This window comes from Amblyomma mixtum, chromosome 2, assembly GCF_055824585.1.
Source record: "Amblyomma mixtum isolate Tamu chromosome 2, ASM5582458v1, whole genome shotgun sequence".
In the NCBI taxonomy this organism is placed as follows: Eukaryota; Metazoa; Arthropoda; class Arachnida; order Ixodida; family Ixodidae; genus Amblyomma; species Amblyomma mixtum.
Window position 1 is genome coordinate 45,762,947 of NC_143013.1, and position 11,767 is coordinate 45,774,713.

The following is an 11,767-nucleotide window of genomic DNA, read 5'->3' on the forward strand; positions in this document are numbered from 1 at the left end:
TTTTGGTGCCATTTCTTTTTGTGCAGCTTTAATGCTCAAAAATGCTTTGAAGTTGCCGGGTCTCTGCTCACATATGCGCTATTCGTCATGTGTGTTAGGGGACTGTGGCTTGAGCACAGGGGAAATACGCGCTGTTGTACACCTATTGCCAGTGAGTCCTTTCAGCCTTCGTTTGCAGTGCGTGACATGGGCGGTGTCGTATGTCGTAAACGAATAATCACCTGCTGCCCAGCGACGATGTGTTGGCCACAAAGGAAGTGGGCCGTGGTATTCCTAATAATGCTTTTCATGCTCCCCTTTTAAACGGAATCTTTTTCTCCAAAAAAAGGGGGGCGTGGGGGGGATACGTATATTCTTTAGAAAATTTTTACTATCGTGTCGGTTTACATGTTTTCTCTATACACATTTCTTTTCCGCACGTATGACAACGTAGGTTGCGTCAAGATACGGACCCGTTCAGCACTCTATGCTGATGATCGTAAATCGGCAGTGACCAAGTTGAACAACACCCGCCAAAAAAATCTTACTATACGACCCTTTGGCCACCGAATGAATGAGCGCACTTCCATTATTCGTCATGCGCATAGTTCAAGCGACGGCGCATTTTCTCGCCTTGTTTTGTTCGAATGCCGAGCCCAGTGTGCTGGTTCAGAGCCAAGATCAACCCCAACGCTCTGCCTCATTTCCGTGAATCATTTTGTTATTCCTGCCGTGGGCGAAGCTAACGCAGCAGAAATCATTTGAAATGAGGGTCCGACGTCAGTCACTTCTAGGCGCGTTTGCACTCGGAGTATCAAGTGTGTCCAGTGCCTATACTTTATGGGTTTCTAAGTGGACACAGGCCCGGCTAGCTCAGTCGGTAGAGCATGAGACTCTTAATCTCAGGGTCGTGGGTTCGGGCCCCACGTTGGGCGCCAGTTATGGGTTTCCAAGTGGACACAGGCCACCACCCACTGCGGGTTCGAGCTTCGCGCGAGCCAAGGGCCCCGATCAGCCGTCACCACACACCACTGGGACACCGATGCGGTGCACTCAACCTCCGCTGGGAGGTGAGCGATTCGCCGCAAAGAAATAGGCCTCCAAGTTCACAAAGGAGACGTTTATTCACGTCGTCCTTCAGCAGTACACACACACTCAATCGTCACCCCGTCCCGGGGGCGCGCGAGGAGCAAGGCTCCGCTGCGCGCACGAAGCGACTCGAGTAATGCGCGCCGCTAGCACGCCGCTGCAGGAGAATGTCCCCGCGGCAGTGCTGTGATCTCTCTCTCGTGTCGACCGTTGGGCCGGTTGCGAGAGAGAGTGGGCAAACAACGCAAGGTACGCCTGTCAGAGGTCGCTGGACCCCGCTGGACAGGCTCGAGCCGCTGCAGGTCAGAGGACACGTGCGGGCGAGCTCGAGTAAGCACTGGTCCGAACGGCAAAGGCCGGCACGGACAAAACAGTAGCGTACGCACCTTACGCTGTCTCGGAGGGATCTCTCTCTCTGGGCCCCGCTCGGACGGTCGCGCCGTGCGCGGCCGCCCGTAGCGGGTCCCGATTTCCCGCCAAAAGGCGCCAATGACAAAGGCCGTTGGGGAGCCGGGGCGGAGCTGTGGCCAAATGACAGTGATTAGTCACCTAGCCGCCTCTCCACCGCCTGAGGCGGGAGCAAGGGAAAGAGGAGAAACAACGCAGGAAGCCGGCACAGCCACGCAAAGGCAACGGCGGAAAGCCAGGATTCCCACAACTTCGCTAGCGTGTCGGGATGAAATGTACCCAGACGACGGACCACGGACCGGGCCGTGCACCGGTCATGTCGGATCGACTCGGCAGGACAGCAGTCGACAGGCAAACGACACTGCAGCTCATGGTCGCGCAACTGCTGCTGCAGCACGCTGCTTCGAGGTTATGCATGTTGCGTACCGGTGGAAAGCGAAGCTGCTGCATTGCGCGATACCAACGAGGACGAAGATTCGCGCTCGCCACAAAAGGCGATGTTCTAGAGCAGATGTATAGTGAAGGTGGGCGCCGCGGTGGTGCGCTTTGCTGTAAGGCGATGGCCGGATCAGCTGCCGCTGAGCTGGTTAGGCATGCCCGCTGCCTTTCACCAATGCGGCGGCCAAAGGTCCGCGGAAAACATTTCTCGCCCACTGCGGTGCACGGTCTTCACAGGTCGAAAGTTGGCTGCGTATTCTGACCTGCACAGCTCGGGGCCACATGAGACCGAAGTGTTGCCGAATCGCCCCCTGTGTTCAGTCAAGTCGCGCCTTATTTCTGCCTGTGGTCGGACGGGCGCTTACTGTACAGCACACGCCGAAGACGCTGACGACGAAAGACGGGAGCCCGGCTCGCACAGGAGCGCTGGAACACAAACAAAGGGCAGCGCGGAGGTCACGCCGATGAAGCTTGCCAGAGTCTTCCGGTGGGGGAAGAACATAAAGGGTTGCGGATTGATAGCGGATGAATAACAGGAGCGCGCGCAGAACGAGGCCAAAGGGAAGCAGCGCCGCGATAAACGCTCGCCCGGCGACCGGGGCCAGGGGTTGGTTCGCGGGACCGCAGCTGCCTCACCAGATGGCGCAGCGGCGGAAGCTGGGTCGCTTCCGGTGGACAGATGTCTCGCGAGTTCCGCGCGGTAGCGCACAGAAGCTGTCGTCCCGCCCTTTCCTGCTCGCCGCGGGCGTTGGTTGCCGCCGGCGACGCTCTTCCACGAAGCGCGACGCACTGTCGACCGCCCATTCGTTTTGCCGCCCGGCTGAGCCTCTCCACGCATTGCGAAGCAGCGCTGAGTCAATATCTTGCGCACCAAGTAAAGGGGCGCTTTCGAAGGACTAGCAGCATTTTAAGTAGCCTGGAGTTGCAGGAGTGCTGATGCTTGGGATTAATGATATCCATATTGCGAAAGGGTGTACCCCATTGCGGCCAAAGGGCATGCAGCAGTCGAGGGATGTAAATGGAAACCCTGGAATCCATCCGTAAAGAGGCGCGACATTGCTGTAAAGAAAGGCTTACTAGTTAGTTGGTACTTGAGGAAACCGTTCCCAATGTTTAACGTCTATCGAAAAAGTTTTCACTTCGTTCCAATTTTTTTATTTTATTTTTTTGCTTTCTGCCTCGATGGCATTCATTTCTTCACCACCATCGCCCTTCCTAGACGCCGCTACTTCTCTATGCGTGCGAAAAGTGGCAATGCAAACGAAGCTAGAATTCGAGAAACCAGAGCTATTTTGTTGCTGCTACGCCAGCGACAGCTAACATAGAGCCCCACAGAGCTTTTCAACCTGTGTTTGGGTCGCCAAAAATTATCGCATGACCCTCACACATGTCCTCTCTCTGAGACTGTGGTGTGTCCACACAGGCGTTGTTACGCGCTCTCAGTGGGAGTGGGTGCGGTAGAATTCAGACGCTTGAGGGCCGTGGTTTGCAGCTATAGCTGTTAATGACACTTTAACTCCCGGAACCGCGATGTTGCTGCAGATGTCTGCACAGGGAAGGAGTGTAAGAGAAGTAGGAGAGGAGGATTGGGTAGTGGCGCATTATTTTCATCCCACTAGCACAGCGTAACATATATATAGCTGCGTAAAAAAAATCTCTTTCGGTTCTTTACTTTCGCCGTTAGTTTGTGCTTTTCACATCCGAAAGTGGAAACCACGGCCTTCAAACTTGCAATGGATTTAAACTTAGCCGCATTGAAAAAAGCTATCAAAAAATGCCAAGTTTACTGTCTGCGAGTCTTCTTTTGCCACGAGACTCGCAGGCCTGATTTCCACGGCGAGCAACTGTGACCGAGGAAAGCTATTGGCAAGCGTTGGGTGGGGCAGTTCCAGCGACTCAACAAGCTCGTTCCCAATAGCCCTTTTGCTATAGACAGTTCGTAAAGCTTAGTGGATACACTAAAGCTACGAATACCTGGCACCAAGTTAGCGTTCTTGGTGGATGTGGTTGCTCCACGCGATGCTTTGCCTTACGTGAACCTTTCGACAAATGTGGCGCTGTCTTTTCAGAACTATAGTGACCTTGGTTTCCGATTTCTTCGTTGAGCTTTCTAGATGTCCTCAACTTTGATTGACTTTTTATGCTTCTTCGTTTCAGCTGACGAAAGGTATTGGCACCGGCCCAAGTATTACACCCCTGCAGCATTACTTTAGCGGAATATGATAACTCGCTTCGACGCCTTCGTGACGACGTCCGAGTGACCCGTGTTTTTAGTTGCATCGACGACTTTTTAATAATCATTTTACTCAATGCCCGGCTGATATCTATTTCTGCTGACCTTCTAGGTGCAGCAGTGCATGTTTAAGAGCACTATAGTTCACCTTCGAACTTCCGGTTGGCAACATCGTTCAATTTTAATTTCGAGCTAACCTCTTCCGACGAGGCGCATCTCCTAAAAATACTCACCTTGCAAAAAAGAAGGAAATCGTTGTTTCCTTATGTCTGCTGCCATTCGAAGCCAATTAAAACAGGCGTACTTACTTGTGAGCGAGATATCGAAGAACAACATGTATGCGCGAGAAAGCCTAAGAAAGTAGAAAACTATGCAGCGCGAATTGTGTAAGTGTACTCCCGCTATGCATCGCTGAGAGACTGGAATTTCTCTTTCCTGAGCCAAAGATCTTAACGGCGCCGGTTGTTTTCGTGTTGCTCGTGCGCGAAATCACTCAGACAACGCCATTTTTCCTTTGTTGGTTTTGACGTCTACGCGGGCGCTGTATGGCTGACGGGGCTAATGCTCCTTCACTAAAGACCAGTTGTTGTCCAGCAGATCGTCCCATGCCTTCCTTTCTTTCCTGCTTCAGAGGTTTGCGTGCTGCTTTATTGTATAACGCAATGCACGAAGTCGCCCAACAGTCCACCATTGTTGCAGTACATTCTTCGCTCTGTCGATATGAGCTGGCGCGTGCCGTTCAGCTTGTTTTTGTGCTTCTCGGAAGCAAAGATAGCCTGTGTTAATGGTGTTTAATTAGAGCGCGACCGGCACGAGACTCGATGTAACTATGCGCAAACGTAATGACGGTGAGACAAAGCACGCGCACATTCCGAAAATCTATTTTCCGTGTTTTTTTTTTTTTGTTGTTTTCTCGGCTGTCCAGAGACACGTTTTGGAAGAACTCTCGTTGGGAGAGCTCAAAAGTTGCATTGCCGCAGCCAGCGCGCTGGCGCCGGTACTCAGCAATGCGAGCGGCTGCGCGTATCCCGAAGCGTATGCGGGTGCCGCCAGACGTCGACGCGTTGAATGATAGAGCTGTATTCCTACTTAGAGGGCGCGAAATCGCTGTCTGTTTCGGAGCTGATGTGCCCCGCTGCATGAAGCCAGCAGCTGAGGAGCAGCGTCACTGTATCCTGCTACGCTGAATTTATGTGAACAGCTCCCTCCGCGTTGTTTACTCGCGAACAGGGTGTTCCGGTTAAGAGTTGATGAGGACGCCGGCATGTCTGCGTGCGCTGTGCAGCGGCACGGGTCACACGTCATTGTTGCTGGCTTGGGCCCGCGGTGCTTGTGATAGCCGACGCTGTGCTGCCCGTCTATGTTGCGTCTCCGAACAGGGCTGCTTTGTTATTAATTTTTTGCTTCTCGCCGACCGCATGCTCACCACATCGGGCAGGTGCAGTCAGTCAATCCTTGCGCAAGCATCCGGTGGGGGGTGCGATTCTTCTCACGCGATATTCCGCGCTGGAAGCGGAGCCGACAGCAGGAAGCGGGGGGAAGGGTTCGCACGCGGGTCGTGCTCGCTGTCTCGCGTGCTTGTCGGGCTCGGAAGCGTTTAGCGCGCGACATCGATGCGGCACTTCCGTGTTGTCGGCCGGGTTGCGGCCTGCTGCGTTCCGTAATTAAGCGAACCACGCCGGTGGCTGTGCTGAGCTGTCATGCCGCTCTGCCAGATTTGGCTCATTCCGGATGCCTGGCCTGGGCGGCGGCTGTAAGCGAAACGCAAACTCTTCTGTGTCGAGATTTCAGTGAACGCAGAAGGGTGCCACGCCAGAGCCCTTTTACGGAGTATTCAACAACGAAGGCGGCGGAAAAACAACGGCCACACTTTTTGTGGCCGATCTGCGCCGTGATGGAAAGGGTGAAGGACGCAGCGAAGAATGGGGGACCGTGGACTCATTTCGACCACCCGATGTTCCGCTTGCCTGCACCAACATCCCACAGTTCGATGGCGCTTTCGGCACTTCGCATCCGTTGGAATGACGCGGCTGGCATTCGATCCTGCATCGAGCTCGTGCTCGGCAGCCGAATGCTTTGGGCACTGCGGTACTGACCAGTATTCCCCAGTATTGAGCCAGGGTGTTAATGCTTTTAGTAATAGCGTTTTCTGACGCAAAAATGCAGCCCTGGCGACAAGCGTGTCCGTGCCAATGCTCTTCTGTCTCGTGCAACGTCTTAGATTCGTTTTCGTTTTTTGAGGAAAGGTAATGGCGCAGTAGCTGTCTCACATATCTCCGTGGACACCTGTACTGCTCCGTAAGGGAAGGGATAAAGGAGGGAGTGAGGGAAGGAAGAGGTGAAGGCCGGCACCACCTTCACCCTTTTCCTTTTATTGAAGCTATTTACGACAGCTGTCACTCTTTCGTTAATACTGTAAAACTCCTCTATGTTGCCAGTTATATCCTGATTGATCAGGAATCCCACACCTAGTTCTCGTCTGTCCGCTAATCCACATATACGCGTGTACATCCAGCCACGACGACCAGGTCGTTGAAAGTTCCTACGGAGACGTGGAATCGGCAATGATCAAAGTAACATCATAGTACACTGTACTGATGGGCGACTTCAATGCGAAAGTATAGCAAGGAGCAGGCCGGGGACCAGGCGGTAGGCTGTTATAGCGTAGGCTCCAAGAATAGCAGGGCAGAGCTTTGTGTAGAGTTCATAGAGAAAGATAATACGGATCATGAATACATTATTTTACAAATAGGGGAACAGGAAGTCTATGTCGAAGAGTCCCAATGATGAGACTAAAAATGTAACAGACTTCATAATATGCGCTCATCCTGGTAACGTGCAGTATGTAGAGGTCCCCGGAAAGGTGCGTTGTAGCCACCACAGAATTGCAAGGTGTCGAATTAGCTTGGACTTGAAGAGAGAACGCAAGAAAGTAGCAAAGCGGAAGCCCATTAACGAGTTAGCGGTAAGAGGGAAAGTAGAAGAATTCAGAATATCGCTGCACAACAGATATTCGGCTTTAACTGAGGAAAACGATCTTAATATTCAAACAATGGATGGTAATCTCACAGTTATCATTACAGACAGCGCAGTAGAAGTATATAGCCTTTAGGGTGGCTCGACAGGATACGGGCAAGCTATCGCAGGAAACGAAAGATCTTATTAAGAAACGTCAAAGCATGCAAGCGTCTAGTGCCGCCGCGGTGGCTCAATGGTTGCTGTCCCGAAAGACTCGGCTTCGATCCCGGCCGCGGCGGCCGCATTTTGGTGGAGGCGAAATGCCAGAGGCCCGTGCGCTGTGCGATGGCAGTGCACGTTGAAGTACCCCAGATGAACGAAATTATCCGGAGCACTGCACTACGGCGTCCCTCATAGCCTGAGTTGCTCTGGGACGTTCAATAACAAAACCAAATCATTGAACCCTACAGAAAGAATAGAATTGCAGAGCTATCAATGTTAATAAATAAGCGCAAGATAGCCGCCGTAAGAAAGTTTAATATGGAGAGAATCCAGCATTCTTTAAACAACTTAGGTACCCTAAAAGCGGTGAAGAGGGAACTAAGCATAGACAAAAACCAGGTATATGCGTTAAGAGACAAAGAGGGCAATATCGTTATCAATTTGGATGAGATGGATAAAGTAGCCAAAGAGTTCTACACAAATCTATAGAGCAGACAGCGTAATCAGAACGTTAATGAGAGAGGCAGTAGCACACAGCAATGGGACCCGGCGCCATTACGTAAAGAGGAAACAAAAAAAAAAAAAGCCTTAGGAGAAATGCAAAGGGGAAAAGAAGCTGGTGAGGATCAGGTAACAGCAGATCTGTTGAAGTACGGAGGGGAGGTTGAGCTAGAAAAACTAGCCACCGTCTATACGCAATGCCTTATGACCTTGAGCGTACTAGAACCTTGGAAGAACGCTAATATTATCTTAATTCATGAGAAAGGCGACGCCAAGGACTTGAAAAATAACAGACCGACCAGCTTACTGTCCGTTGCCTACAAGGTATTTGCTAAGGTAATCGCTAAAAGAGTCAGGACGACCTTATTCTTCGATCAAGCAAATGATCAGGCAGGATTTCGTAAACATTAGTCGACAATAGACCATATTCATGCTATCAGTCCGGTGGTAGGGAAATGCGCAGAATATGAGTCTTATGTGTAAATACTGGAAGACATAACGACTTCACAGCTAGCATATATTCCTTCATAAAGTCAGCAATAAAATTCCAATTGGGAAGGGCGTCAGGCAGGGAGACACAATCTCGCCAATGTTATTCACCGCTTGTTTGCAGGAGGTGTTCCGAGGCTTGGATTGGGTACATTTGGGGATAAGACTTAATAGAGAATACCTAAGTAACTTGCTATTCGCTGATGACATTGCATTGCCAAGTCACTGTGGAGAGGAACTACAAAGCATGATCAATGAGTTAGATGGGCAAAGCACAGCGATGGGTCTAAGAATTAAAAAGTAGAGAGAGAGAAAAAACTTTTATGCATCGACCGTAACGTCTCGGGAGTCTTCGTGGGTGGAGTCCCTAGTCTAGGACTGCTGCGGCGGCTGCGGCAGCTTGGGCCCGTTCGACCAGTGAAAGCTGATCACCGGGTTCCCAGCTGGACAGCGCTGCCTCCCACTGCTCCGGCGTGGCATTGTGTATGACTGGGAAAGCAGAATTGTGTTGGCATCCCCATGTGGTGTGTGACGCAACATGGGCATGTGGGGCTATATGTAGGGGTGTGTGTCTTGTTTAGAATAAATAAGCATGGATATGTGTTTGTTTGTAACTTTCTCCAACTTAGTCTGCTCTTTACTGAGTTTGCTCTGGGGTGGGGGATAGATCCTCCTTAGTCCCCTAAGGTGCTCCAGTATGTCGCCATACGTCTGGGCAAATGGCTCGAGTCCCAGCGCATCAGCCGTCGCTCGGTTAGCATGTCCTCGAGCGATGGCGTCCGCTGCGTGGTTGCCGACCAGGCTGGAGTGTCCCTGTGCCCGCGTGATAGAATGTTTTTTCTTCGCTTGAGCCACCTTGGCTTTGAACGCGGAGAGCATGTTTGCCAATTCTGCCTCGCAGGAAATTCCGACTGGCAGTCTGCGAATCCGAGATGATTACTAGGGATTCGCCTCTACTCTTGCCTTCGGCGACTGCGAAAGCAATCGCTCTCTCCTCTGCTTCAGTAGAGGTACAACCCCTTATGGTGACGCTGGCTGACTCGTTGTGAGCGTAGTCGATTGCCGCTGCCACCACGGCTCTGTGTCTTGGGTAGTTTGCTGCGTCTACAAAGACGGATTTTTTTTTTTTTTTTTTGCGCCACCGATGCGCTGTTATGTCGCCTCAGCCCTTGCATCCTTCCTGCCTCGGCGCAGTTGTGGGTGCATGCGCTTAATGGTGGGTAGGACTGTGTAGGTCGATCTGATGTCGTCTGGTACGTCCCCCGTCTCTTGAATCTTCTTGTCGCTGTCGGTGTAGCCTAATCGTCTCAGTAAGGCCCTGCCCGTGGTCGTATTTAGATGTCGTTCTTTCTGACGGATTAGAACTGCTTCCTGATGTTCTATGTATGCATTGGAGACTCCGAGACCCATTAATTTACGCGTAGATGTTCTCAGAGGAGGACCCAGCGCCATCTTGTATGCCTCCGAAGCGCAGACTCTACCAGCTCGGGCTCTTGGGAAAACCAAAGTAATGTTCACCAGTCTCGCAAGGCAACAGCCGTTCACAATTCGTACCGTGGTGCTGGAATTGGTAAAGGAATACGTCTACCTAGGGGAGGTAGTGACCACGGATCCAGATCATGAGAGGGAAATAACTAGAAGAATAAGAATGGGGTGGAGCGCATACGGCTGGTTCTCTCAGAAGCAGCCGTATGCCTCAGAATGGCAGTTTACCGATATCCCCTCAAGAGGAAATTATACAACAGCTGTATGTTACCGCCACTCACCTATGGGGCAGAAACGTGGAGGCTAAAGAAAACTTAAGGACAACGTGGCGAGCTATGGAAAAGAAAAATGATAGGTGTAACGTTAAGAGATTCGAAGCGGGTGGAGTGGGGGAGGGAACAAATGCGGGTAAATGACATCCGAGTCGAAATCAAGAGGAAGAAATGAGCTTGGGCAGGGCATTTAATGCGAAGACAAGGTAACCGGTTCCAAGAGAAGGCAAGCGTAGCAGGGAGCGGCAGCAAATTAGTTGGGCGGATGATCGAGATTGAGAAGTTTGCGGGGTTACGGTGGCCGCGGCTAGCAAAGGACAGGGTTCATTGGAGAGACAGGGGAGAGGCCTTTGCCCGGCATGGGCGTTGTCAGGCTGACGATGATGATGATGATGACATCGCACAGCACACAGGCGCCTTTTGCGTTTCGCCTTCATCGAAACGTGGCCGCCGCGGACGAATCCGAACGTGGGAACTCCGCGGCTCAGTAGCTGATTTGTTCTGTTTTCGAAAACTGTGTAGGAATTGACTTCTACGCATCGCATTCATGGAGGTGCATCCGAGGCCAAGCGTAACCAGACGTAGGCAACCGCATCGTAGATACAGCGGTCGTCGCTGAGAGATGGTCTGCGGACGGGACGGCTCGTGACTCTGCGTCGCGGCAGTCGGAAGAGCCTCACGTTTCCTGGCCGCGTGTTCGCCGTCTTGCATGAGGGGCATTGCTTACGCCTCGGAGAGAGGGGGCAAAAATCTGCAGAGAATGTTTACTACACCCGATTCATTGCGAAAGCACGGATTTGTGCTACGTATCGAAAACGACGATGAGCGGGCAGCACCGCGGGACGGAGCGCTCGCGCTATGCCATCTGCGAATGAAGAGACAACAAACGATTATGCTCGGGGTTGGTACCCATCAGATCAGTGCGTACGTGCTAAAAATCGCCTGATGCACGTGCGCGGTTAATGCGAAAGTATTGGAAGTTCCAGTCGTCGTCGGCCATTAGTGCGCATTAATTATTAGTCATGGTTAACTAACAATTAATGTATACCAATCTTCTATCAATGTTTATTTTTTACTAATGATTGACAAGACTATAATTACCATTTAGATCTTTCGGCTAAATATTGTTATCAACTATCTATCGCCTCTTGCCTATTGACTGCCGTCAACTTCTCCCGACTATTTATTCTCTGACCCTGTGACGTCATGGGGCTTTTGTGTCGCCACTTTTCATGTCCACTCCGGGATCGCGACTGGATGGAACTTGCAGTTCACAAAAAGAGAAGATGGACGCTGCCGTCATCGGTGACGTTTCGCCAAATGTGTTCTGTTCTCCCACGTCTTGGCAGCATTCATTTATTATGCTCGGCCTCCCTCCTAGCTTACTCTTCTTCGCATTGCCTATCTCCAACAGCGCGCAATTGTTTTGGAGGCGCGAAGTTATGCTGATGTTCTGTTTTGCCGACGTGTCCTTGCTGGGATAAGCAGCGCGGTCGCGTGGGGCACGGAGAAGGCTGCAAACGAAGAAACGAAAAAGGCAGCCAAGAGACAAAAATTCCGCAAGCGTCACGTCAGAAACCAGTTTTTTTTTTTTTAAATATCCTTCTGACTTGTGTTATTCTTTGCGGAAGAACATCTCTTTCTTCGCAGCGAATCAACTCTCCAGCTATACGATTTCTGGTGCTCGCTCGGG

At 51.4% G+C, this 11,767-nt stretch overlaps 1 non-coding gene across 1 annotated transcript; it reads left to right on the top strand.

Moving 5' to 3' along the window:
* The first annotated feature begins 841 nt into the window (after window positions 1-841).
* On the top strand, window positions 842-914 carry TRNAK-CUU (transfer RNA lysine (anticodon CUU)). Its single transcript has one exon. It is a non-coding gene; the product is annotated as a tRNA-Lys (tRNA).
* The last annotated feature ends 10,853 nt before the right edge of the window (window positions 915-11,767 follow it).